Source organism: Columba livia, chromosome 4 (genome assembly GCF_036013475.1).
Source record: "Columba livia isolate bColLiv1 breed racing homer chromosome 4, bColLiv1.pat.W.v2, whole genome shotgun sequence".
NCBI lineage: Eukaryota > Metazoa > Chordata > Aves > Columbiformes > Columbidae > Columba > Columba livia.
Window position 1 is genome coordinate 5,290,855 of NC_088605.1, and position 12,593 is coordinate 5,303,447.

The window sequence follows — 12,593 nt, forward strand, 5'->3', positions numbered from 1 at the left end:
GTTAGAAGGGGGTAGTCATTAGGTCAGAGAGGTTCTCCTTCCCCTCTGCTCTGCCCTGGGGAGACCACACCTGGAACATTGTGTCCAGTTGTGGCCCCTCAGTTCCAGCAGGACAGAAAACTGCTGGAGAGAGTCCAGCGCAGCCACCAAGATGCTGAAGGGAGTGGAGAATCTCCCGTGTGAGGAAAAGCTGAGGGAGCTGGGGCTCTGGAGCTGGAGAAGAGGAGACGGAGGGGTGACCTTAGTAATGTTTACAAATATATGAAGGGTGAGTGTCAGGAGGATGGAGCCAGTCTCTTCTCGGTGACAACAATGATAGGACAAGGGGCAATGGGAGCAAACTGGAACACAAGAGGTTCCACTTAAATTTGAGAAGAAACTTGTTCCCAGTGAGGGTGCCAGAGCCTGGAACAGGCTGCCCAGGGAGGTTGTGGAGTCTTCTTCTCTGCAGACATTCAAACCCACCTGGACACCTTCCTGTGTAACCTCATCTGGGTGTTCCTGCTCCGGCAGGGGAATTGAACTGGATGAACTTTCAAGGTCCCTTCCAACCCCTGACATTCTGGGATAGTGTGATTCTGTGATTCTGTGTCTTTGTAGGCAATGAAAGGAGCAAATATCTCCATAGGGAAAAAAAAAAAAAATCTTGTGTTAACTGCCACGTCTTTCTTCTCTCCTGGTAGCATTGAATAACCTTGCATTAGAATTCTCATCATGATTACAAAGTGGTTGTGGCACTGAATTTCCTGAGACTAAGAATTTTTTTTCTTTTATTTCTCTTCTTAATCTCTAAGGAATGTTGATTACCATTTCCATGGTAAATACTTTCAATAATCTACACTGCCTAATGATCCACAAAAATACACAATCCATACATGTATACGTACAGTTTTCCAGTCAGCTCTATTCTGACCAAAACAACAACTTTAATGTTTGAGCATGACGTGTGCCTCTTTGAAGATCTCCTGAAAGCAATTTACAGGGTAGAAAACAGTTTCCAAACTCAGATTTATAATTTGCATAAAGCAGAAATCATTAAAATAATCATTATGTGTAAATAAGTGTTCAAAGGCACCAAAGGAAATTTGATCTCAAATTTAATGCAACATTATGACCACCTGGTAGAGCTTTCTTGGAACTGATGGAGGAGAAGAGAGTATAGGAAGAATTAGCACTCGTCACATATTTGAACCTTGTTTAAAACCAATATTTCCTACAATCTTTCCAATATCCTCTGCACAGTTTTTTAGCTCTTCTCTAGTCTCAGCAAAAACCACAGACAATCAGGAACTTTAGATACCAGCTGGGAGGTGGCCACCGTTTTCTATTCGAAGTTTCCAGCTGTGAGCCTGAACTATAATACGACCTTGTGCAGAGTTCAAGACAAGGAAATGCTCTCCTCAATTTGGTAAGTGGTTTTCTCAGCTCACACTGGGGTTAAGCATATTTTATTTGCAATATAAATACAAATTGAATACAAAATGCTGTCTTTTCATGGATCACAGGAAGAGCTCCAAAACCTTGACCGTCTTAAAGTGACATTTTCAGCAGAGCTGAACACCAGAATCTTTTAGCTCTGACTGACTATAATTTTGCATTCAAGTGTACATGTGCTCTGACATAACAGATCAAATAACTCTTGACCGTTTTCTGTGAGAATAGTAACTTACACAGTGACCTTAATCCTCATAATTTATGACAACTAAGATGTACTAATAAAATAAACCCAGTGTCACCTTGGCATTTAGTATAATAAGCATTTATAAAACAGTTTGCTCTATGATTTTTCACCTGACATTCTCCTATCTGAATGACATGATTTGCCACTACTGAAGTGAAAATTATTCCTTTTTTTTTGTTTAGAGATATGTTTTTTCTACAACAGACTGTGCTTGCAATCATTAGAGACCATTGCACTGTGTAAGGTGTCCAGCTTAGATGATTATTTTTGCAGATACGTGACATGTCACAAGATGATATTTTGTCTGAATAGGCACAGGAGTATCCTCAGGTGTAAGCTTTTGAATCTTTGTTTGTATGACTGAAGGGAACAGGTCATTCTGGTTAAGAGGGTGGGAGGTGGGAAGTGGTGGAGCTGGTGTGTTGGTGTGCAGTCAATGACATGACCATACTGGTTAGGGATAATTGGCTAACATTGGAGGCTGTCTGAGACACTTGGACTGAAGACAAAGCAGGAAGGAAAATTGCAATCATCACCACAAAGTACTTCAGAGGAACCAGTTAAGGATAATATATCCTTTCTCTGTAGAGTTTCTTTATAGCTCTTAGCAGTCAGATTAAGGGCTTGCACATGCAATAACCTGGTAGACTGGCTTATGAAACAAAGTCCTGTTACCTTTAGATTTTTAGATTTTTTAGATTCTACAGCCATGCAAAAGTCAACTAATGTTAATAATAAAGTTTATTCAGCTCCTGAGAACTGTCTCAGTCAAATTTTCCATTTTTTATGGCTACTACATGTGCGATGTTCTCTACTAGCCACTGCATACTTTTTATAAGCCTGTTGTGTCATAAAAATATTCTAGGTTCGTTTGCAGATGTGCTGCTTTCCCTACACAAAAAAAGCAGCCTTACTTAACTGAAACACTATTTGTAACAGAAAGGAAATGCCATTAGGGATGTTCTATGTATAAGCCATGAATCTTAAGACTCTATGTCTTCAACACATAAATTTTAATAGGCTTATATGTCTTGTGTTGCCAAGAACTTTCTGCAGATATAAAGATCAACATTTTTTTAACTCAGAACCTGTCCCCAAATGTAAAAACATTATTTGAGTGTAGTGTTTAGAATCTAAAATACAAACAAATAAAATGCTACCATGAAACTTCAGAAGAGCCAAATCCTTTTATTGGAACAATGTCCTTTTTGTTCTGTAACCACATGCTACCTGAAATATGCCAGACAAAACAGGACAAAACAATGCAAGATAATGATAATAAAGATACTGATAAATGATATGATAAAATAAATGCTAAATTATTAAAAAAAGTCAATGATTATATATATATATATATATATATATTAATTACACTGTAAGGAAAAAAAATAGTGGATTTCCATAAGTAAATGCACAGGTTAACATTCCCAAAGGGAAAATTTAAAAAAATATTAGATGTTCATACTCACAGGTGAATTAACTGCTATGAATAGAAAATGTCAACTCTGCTTCAAGTTTGTAATTACAAGAATATTGAACAATACATATTCTCCCATAACACAGAAAGAAACATGAAAGCGTCGATTTTAGCAAGAACTTAAACAGAAAACAGAGCTCAGAGAGTAATTAATGAGAAAAAGAGGATCATCCAAGTACTCACACTGTGTGCCAAGGAAAGATGAGAGAAGAGTTTCCATGGGCAATGTCCAGTTCAAAAAACAACCTCTTTGGGAAGCAGGGAGGACTGTTATATTTGAGCAGTCTATACAGACAAAAGCAGATGGAGATCATGTTCCAGCATGTTCCCAGAGAAGGAAACCTTGGATAAAAGCCCTCGCTAATTTCTCCCAGGCTTCACTGGTTAAGGTCTCCAATGTATGAGTTTGTCTGGAGAAAGAAGCACAAAGAAGGGACCAGCAGAGTGGTAAGGCAGTGAGAAAAATCAGAATTCACAGCTGAAGGAAGCAAGATATAATACATACTCTACCAAATCCTGACATCTCTCCCTTTCAGAGTTAATGTGGAGATTATTATGTATGTCTTTGCCACCTTCTTTGCCAAGCACAACTGCAAGGTGAGATGCTTAGAGCTTTGGAGAAAGCATCGCTTCCCAGAGATTTTTCTGCAGATTCAACAGTTCCTAGAATTAATCATCTGATCCACTCTGTTAAATTTTATTAAAAGAATACCATCAAGAATTTATTTTTCCCTGTGTAATTTATTAAGAGGTAATTCAGGCTCAAATGTCCCATTCTCCTTAAAAAGGCCTAGACTAAAAATAGCAGCCACGGAATATGCTAGTTAGACTTTGGCCCTTTATAAAATAAATTCTCTGATTAGCCGTATCTATTCTCTGCTTATTCTCCCGATAACTAGTTCTTGAATCTGTTTTTTTCAGTGGCATTTCCATGCTGATTTATGGGCTACCTCGTTTTGACACAGTCATTGGAATTTATGAAGAAAGGAGATGCAGAACTGAAATATTGCTATTTCTGTCAGGAGGAAGACCCTGAGAAAATGCATGAAACTTAAAAAGAAACTTGTGGTCTATATTTTTAGTTTGTTTTCTGGTTTCTTGAGCTTTAAAGGATCAAATTTCAAGGTTTTATTTGAACTTCATATTTACACGATTGCACAAACTATGGCTTTTATTTGTGAGAATCACAATAAAAATTACAAAACACAGCAACCTTAAAAATAGATTCACTTTCCTTCCACAAATTTGTGTGGTTCAGTGGAGGTAGGAAGGAAGAAATGAGTTTTCATTTGATTCAAGTAACAGTTTAACAACTTGTGAAAATAGGCTGAAGCTGGTGGAGAATTCATGAAATGAATACAAAACGTAAAGAGAAGTTTTGTATTATAAGAATTGCTGTATGTCACAGGATATGAAATCCTTTGTCCCAGCAGACATCAATCTGATTATGTAAGGCACTCAAGGTGACAAGAATGGTAGTAATACCTCTCAAGACAAATTAGCAACTGGAATAATATATCAGCTAGTTTGCAATAGTAAAGCTGCAGAAGTTAAAGTACAGATGCACATACGTACATTAGATGTACCATTAGTGTTACTTTCACTGACTTCCCTATTTGAATCACACGAGTCCCTCTGACACCTCTGTATTCAATGTAGTTGAACACAGAAACAGAAAAATAATCAGAACAGTTTCCTGAAATCCCATTTTATTCCTTAATTGCACAAATTCAATGAGAGGAAGCTGAGCTAAGGTTTCTGGACTAAACATAGTGATCCCCTTCAAGGCAGTAAGCAATGAAGCATTAGAAGCTGGTGGTGTCTCTAGACCAATATGACCTCACTTTTATTTCATAAGACATAGAATACCATCATAGAATGGTTTGGGTCAGAAGAGACCTTCAAAGATCGCCGACTGGGGCAGGGATAACTTCCAATAGAACGGGTTGCTCAAAGCCCTGTCCAGCCTGGTCTTGAACACTTCCAGGAATGAGCATCCACAGCTTCTCTAGGCAGCCTGTTCCAGGGTCTCAAGTGCACCACTCAGCTTGGGTTCATCTGCAAGCTTGCTGAGGGTGCATTGAATCCTGCTGTCTAGGTCATTAATAAAGATATTGAATAGTACCAGTTGTGATACGGACCCTTGAGGGACACCGCTTGCTACTGATCTGCATTTGAACATTGAGCTTTTTACTGTAACTCTTTGGATGCAGTCAGCTAGCCAACTCCTTCTCCATCTAACAGTCCATCCATTAAATGCATTTCTTTCCAATTTAGAGCAAGAATTTTGCGGGGGACTGTGTCAAAGGCTTTACAGCAGCCAAAGTAGATGACATCAGTTGCTCTTCCTTTATCCACCAAAGCAGTCTCTCTATCATAGAAGGCCACCAATCAGGCATGATCTGCCTTTTGTGAAACCACGTTGGTTTTCTCGAATCACCTCCTTGTCACCTATGTTCCTTGTCATATCTTCCAGGAGGATCTGTTCCATGGTCTTATCAGGCACAGAGGTGAGGCTGACTGCCCAATAGTTCCCAAGGTCCTACTTTCAATCCTTTTTGAAAAAGGGGTGTGATATTTCCCTTTTTTTCAGCCACTGAGGACTTGGACTGACTTCCATGTCTTTTCAGATATGAGGGAGAGTGGTTTAGCGACTTCATCTGCCAGTTCCTTCAGGACCCTGGAATTCACCTCATCTGGTCGCATGGAGTTGTGTACATTCAGGTTCCTCAGGTCTTGAACCTTATCTTCTCCTGCGATGGGAGTGACTTCATTCCCCCAGTTCCTGCACTGAGACTGAGGCCCTGGAAAGATGTAGGAAGAGGAACTGACATTGAAAACTGAAGCAAAAAACTTACTGAGTACCTCAGCTTTCTCCATGTCAGTGGTCACCAGATTCCCCGTCTCATTTATTAGCAGATGGGGAGGTGGGAGTACAATGTCTTTTCTTCTTCCTTTTCTGATGAATGTACTTGTAAGGCATGTAGATACACTTTGGAGTGTAGGCTTTTAAGTATTTGACTACATTGGAAAATAATTTAGCTTCCTGGTTTGGTCCCAGATCCTAATTCCTTGACCTTTCATTCACTGCATGTCACCTCATCTGGTTTTGAGTAAATCAATTAATTTCCCCTGGTACTAAGTATGTGTGCTCTTGATGGCAGCTGCAGTTGTAAAATTTGAATTATTCTAAGGGACCTCAGGAGGTTGTTAATCTAACGTGCTGCTCAAGAAGGGCTAACTCCAAATTGGATAATTTACTCAGGGCCTTGCCTAGCAAAGCTCTGAAAATCACTGTGGATGGAGATCTCACATCACTTTAGGCAACTTGTTCCCATTCTTAACTGCTGTCATAGAGAAGAATTTACTCCTAAATCCAGTAAATGTGTCCCTTATTGCAGCTTGTGACTCTTGCTGCTTGTTTCTCAGCTGTGGTGAGAGGACCCTGGATCGGCCTTCTCTAGACATCCTCAATGTTGAAACACAGTACTTAGATTCCCCTTTAGCCTTTTCAGCTCTGAAACCCAAGTCCCTCTCCTTTCCTTTTTATACCGTATGCTCCACTCCTCTTTCCATCCTAGTGACAATCTGCTCAATTTACTCCAGTTCAACATGTTAGTTCCTGTACTGGGGTGGACACAGTATTCCAGAGGCACACTTGCAAGTGGTAAATAGAGAGAAATAATCAGCTTTGTCTACTTACTGACTGCACTGCACTGCCCAAAGAATGGATGTCCTGGGGGTCCTGGGGACAGCAGGATGACCGTGAGCCAGCACTGGGCCCTTGTGGCCAGGAAGGCCAATGGTACCTGGGGTAGATTAGAAGGGGGGTGGTCAGTAGGTCAGAGAGGTTCTCCTGCCCCTCTACTCTGCCCTGGTGAGACCACACCTGGAATATTGTGTCCAGTTGTGGTCCCTCAGTTCCAGCAGGACAGGGAACTGCTGGAGAGAGTCCAGCACAGCCACCAAGATGCTGAAGGGAGTGGAGCATCTCCCATGTGAGGAAAGGCTGAGGGAGCTGGGGCTCTGGAGCTTGGAGAAGAGGAGACTGAGGGGCAACCTTAGTAATGTTTACAAATATATGAAGGGTGAGTGTCAGGAAGATGGAGCCAGGCTCTTCTCGGTGACAACCAATGGTAGGACAAGGGGCAATGCGTTCAAACTGTAACACAAGAGGTTTCACTTAAATTTGAGAAGAAACTTCTTCCCAGTGAGGGTGCCAGAGCCTGGACCAGGCTACCCAGGGAGATTGTGGAGTCTCCTACTCTAGAGACATGCAAACCTGCCTGGACACCTTCCTGTTTAACCTCATCTGGGTGTTCCTGCTCCGGCAGGGGGATTGGACTGGATGAGCTTTCGAGGTCCCTTCCAACCCCTGACATTCTCTGATTCTGTGTGATTCTGTGATACTGACAGCAGGAGCACACAGCCAGCATGGTCAGCCTTTCAACCAGGACCCTCAAGCCCTCTTCTGCCAAGTTGTTCTGTGATCATTCAGTTCTGAGTCTGTGAATCTGCATTGGATAATGTCAGTCCCAAATTTTTCTCTTTTTCAAATGAAAATCATGATGTTCCCATTCGCCTGTTCCTCAAGCTTGATGATATTCCTCTGATTGTGTTTTCCTTAGACTTTCCCTGGACTGGTTGGTATTCTCAGTTTTCATGACAACTACTTGAAAAAGAAAGTGGAGGGCACAAATGTGTTCTCTGTTTCCTGTTGTGTAAAACACTGAGGATAATAAGGAATTTCAAAAGAGCAATCACTGTCAGGGGGCAGTGAGGGCTTGGAGGTCCCTGGGAGAAGGGTCCTGGGGACTTCAGCGACTTCTTGGGCCATTAGAGTAGCCAGGGTCCATCTCAACAGAAGAGCTGGGCACGCTTCAGAGAAGAGGAACCATTTCTGTACCAACTCAAACAGCTCACAGCTGGCAATTTTGCTTTAAGAGACCAACCCCTATACACTCTCTTCATATCAGTATCATTATTGTTCTGAAGGATAATGAGTAGTTACAATTGCTGTTTTGTCATATAAAGCAACCCACACTGAGTGGTATGATAGACACAGCGATGTAATTTAACTTACAACAGAACATAACACGTTCAGATCCAGATGGTCACTGATAAAGAGGAGCTTTTAAATATAGCCAGTAAAACCCAACCTCACCTACATGAAGATGTGCTTTAAGTGGCTGATTTCTGAACTCTCATGGAGCAATGGAAAGAAGAACAAAACACTGTGAATATCCTTATCATTTTTCATTAGCAGCAAGAATCTAATAGCCAGAACCCCACTATAGCATACATCCTACAGTGATTGTAATTCTGATGGTGGAACTTATTAGCTGAAAAAAAATTAAAAAAAAAATTGTTCCCCTAGAGACAGCTAATCAAAATGTACCACCAACAAATTTATGATAATTTATGACCAGCTAATAGTTACAAAGAACATTTTGCAGTTAATGGATGGTACTAAATGGAAAATAGAAAGTAAAGACTCAGAGGTATTACATTTCAGAAAACAAACTGCAAAACTCATGCTGTCCCCGTTCATGTTGCTTTTAAGAATTAGCAGTGATATCCATTGCTGTGAAGTTATATAGATGATCAGCAGCTATTTAGAAAGCCAATCGAGGAAGCCACAAGCATCCTTTAACTCCAACTAAATATTATTTCAGTAATTGCCTGTTGGTAATAATATAGACTAATGTTCTTTTTATTTGTGACCAGCCAGAGAAATATCATGATAAATTACACAAGTTTTGAGAAAAAAACATACTTGTTCTGGCTTTGGTGTTACAGCAGTTCAAATCACAAGCTAGCATCAGTGTTTTTTCTCACAGAGTCTGAAGGCACATAAATATTAAAATGCAATTTGAGAGCTTTGGCCAGGTCCCAGAACAGTATTGTTTATGCAGTGTTTGACAGTGCTATTCAAATAAATCAACTAACAAATGTGTCATGATTACTGTTAAAGTGGAAACTGCAACACTAACAACTATTAAGATAAATGATACCACGGGTGGAAAATATAAAAATATTTTATGGGTGCTCTGTCTCTTTGTGTATGGGATTGCGTGCATGCACAATCAGCTGTCTCTCAGGAAAATTAAAACCGCATCCAGGGATGAATATTGCAAACATCGAGCTCTGTAAACAACCAGCAATGACAACATATTCACTTGCTGTGCATGGGATAAAATAGTCTTCTGCTTTGATTTTTCACTAAATCTTTGCCGGGTTTGGGGTAAGCATGCCTTTTCTTTTTTTTTTTTTCTTTACAGACTGAAAGATTTTTGGCAGCAATCAAGGAAATACAAGGACTTACTTGTTTGCCTGTAGTCAGCCGTCTGTTTCTTATTGTAGCAGCATGTTGTTGAGGGATATTAAATTGTAATCAAAAGTAGAGTATAAGCTCCAGCAATAGGAAGGCTGGAATTAGAGGTTTAGTGAGGGTCTCATCACATTTTAGACCCCGTCTCCAAACACAATATGGACATCGACAGCTGAGTTATTCAGTTCTCGATGTTGTAATGTGAAAGAAACAGGTGTTTTTAGAGCAGTTGTCTGACCTATTCGAGACATTTAAATTTAGTCAATGTCACTGTGGCATATACGCTGACCATTGCTGAGTATCTATAGGCAATGTTTGCAGTGATATCACTTATATCTCCATACAAGATCCAGACCATTGTGCGTTTTTCTGTTGTCTGTGGCTATATGAAGCCAGGGTGACATAGGAATATACTTATCTTAGCTGTACAGGGAGCACAGAAAAATCTGGTTAGTTGTCCTCACTTTCTGATGTTAGTGGTAGCATGTTTGTAACCAGCTGAGTGTAAATTAATGCACATTTTAACTTGTGAGCATCCCTAAAATGGAGGAGGGAAGTATGTGGTTATTTGTTTTATGTCTGACACGCCAGGAAAAACAGAAAGTTGATGTGGATCATAGACCAGTAAATACAAACACATTTTTTCACTCTTGGTGGTAGAAGACGTCAAGCATTGTATTGAGCTGACAGTGCAGTGTCTCAGAACCTGTCTGAGCTCAGCTTGGCTTGCTCTCAATTGGGGTTTTTTCTCTGTAGTAACAATTATCTAGCCACAAGATGATGAATGAGGAATTGTGGTTTGTTTAGCTTTGGTTTGTAAAGATAACAAGTACAAGTAACATCAGAGTAAAGGGGCAGTATAGATGAAGAAGGTCTTTGTATAACAATTTTAACTGTAGTATTAATTAGGCTTCCATGTAATTATGCATGTAATTACATAATTTAGATTTGATAAACTGTTAAAACTTTAATTGGACTAACATAGCTCCATATGTATAATGTGCTCAATTTTGGCCATAGCAAGACCTTTAGTATACAAGATACTAATGAGCTTGAATTATTAGAGATCAGCAGCAGGTTTAAAACCAGAGGAATTGCAACCTATTTTGGTCTATCTCTGCTTTCAGCTTTGTAAATAATAATGAGAACAGCATTCTCACCAGAAAATTGTTTAGTGTATATGAAGTCCATTGGCATTTGGACATCTGTGATGCAGTACATTGGTTAAAGAACACTCTATGAGCTTCTCACTGGTGTATAGTCCTAGTAAAGTGCCTTTGGTCAAAAAGGTGAGATTTATGGTTTGAAACTGGTTTTCTAACCTAAGAGAATAAGGCTCTGGTTGGTGGGAGGAAGACATTGCCATCACATCCAGCTGGGGACCTCAGATGACAGTGATATGCTGTGGGAATAACATAACCCTTGTACTTATAGAAAAAATTTCTGTTAAAGGCATGTTTTACTAAAAGAAGACAGGACAAATGAATGCACAGCTCATCTTCGGTGTATCTAGCTGCTACCACGGATCTACCCACACAGAAAAAAATCATAATCACCCTTAGTGGAATTGCCACATGTTCTGTCAGCTGAGGTCAAACCAACCATAGACAAACCAGTGGAGTATGCAGTGGGGTGCAGGGGGCAGGGAAGACTCATACAGCCTTTCTGAGGAGTTTGAGTACTGGGCGTGTAAATAAAACTGTAGTACAACTTCACAGCTGAATGCACCTATTAAGATTTTAATTAAAGTTGATGGAGCATGTACAGAAAAAGTGAAAGAAAATTAGGACTGCAAGAAACATTCAAAAATTTAAGCAGGCATTTGAGGCCAGAGGGAAGAGTGGAGAGGGCCTGTGTCAATAGTCCTGACAGTCCAGCAGAAATAGGTGAAATTGGCCTGCTTAGAAAACTCGTTTGTCCAAGTAAGGCTTCTATATTGGTGGGAATTTGAACCCAGCTGTGGTGTAAGATGCCACAGGCCTGAGCGTGAATTTTCTCTGCACTGTGCACTGGATGAGTCTGGAAATGCTGTTTGTGATCTCTGTATGCTTTAGCTAATGTGATGTTATATCCTGTTTTAGACATATAACCTAATTAATCCTGAAATGCTTTCAAGACTCTTGTTCATGATAGAACACATGTAATTTGGAATTTGCATCCTAGTAACCATTATTTTTTTTTTTCATGTTAAAAAAGACAGTAATTTATTGGGTAAATTGGAGTAAATGGCTCCTTAGTATGCATTTGAGTGAAAAACTGTGAGTTTATTGACGAAATTTCCCTTAATCTTAAAGGTAAGTACACATTTCATTGAGGTGATGGAAACAAATGTGGAATAGGACACATAAACATACTTTAAAATGAATACAGTTTGTTTCACATTTAAATCGTGATTCTGAGCCACCAATAAGGCCAAACAAGAGAAAAAATCTGATTTTAAAGATGATCACATCATTTTTGCTCTCTGGAATCAGCTGCTGAGGCCTCTTATGTTGTTTATGTTTTGGGCTAATGATAATTCAGAATACTTTAAAGGCAGGTGGGTAGTTAAGTGTTTGTAACCAGCTTAGCTCTTGGTCCCCATTTTACAGGGGGACCCTGTAAGGGGATTGGTTATTGTTCACTGTAGCTGATCATTGGAAATTAGCATTGCTGTAAGTTTTCAACTAGCTAATCAGCAAAACTAAGTAGGAAGCAAGTAATTCCATATGCCGACTATGCTTCATTATTAAATGAAAAATAATTTTTCATCTTGGCTGAGTGCATATTTTTTATGCATGCATACACAAAATAGAAAATAGAAAATAGACATAACATTGTGTCATCATCTCTGCTCCTCAACCTATTCTTAACTGTTTTTGGTTTTTTATGCTATAGCAAAATTAAAATCAGTATAATATTTTCCTTTATGTCTATTGAACTTCAGTTTTCTGCTCCTTTAAACAGCTTTTTCATCCTCAGACTCATGAAACAGTATAGGACAATTATTTGTAAATCTTACTCAGTTCTCTTTTCCTACCCCTCAATGGTCTATTATTATTTCTTGCCCCCCTTTTTTGCTGTTTGTGACATATCACAGAATTTAAACATGGCCTTTCATTTCT

At 39.5% G+C, this 12,593-nt stretch overlaps 1 long non-coding RNA gene across 1 annotated transcript in view; it reads left to right on the forward strand.

The window, feature by feature from the left end:
• The first annotated feature begins 9,166 nt into the window (after window positions 1–9,166).
• LOC110364260 (uncharacterized) overlaps window positions 9,167–12,593 on the forward strand; it is a 95,925-nt gene continuing 92,498 nt past the window's right edge. Inside the window, exon 1 of the long non-coding RNA XR_010472030.1 lies at window positions 9,167–9,402. This is a non-coding gene — a long non-coding RNA (uncharacterized LOC110364260). The remainder of the gene's footprint in view (window positions 9,403–12,593) is intronic.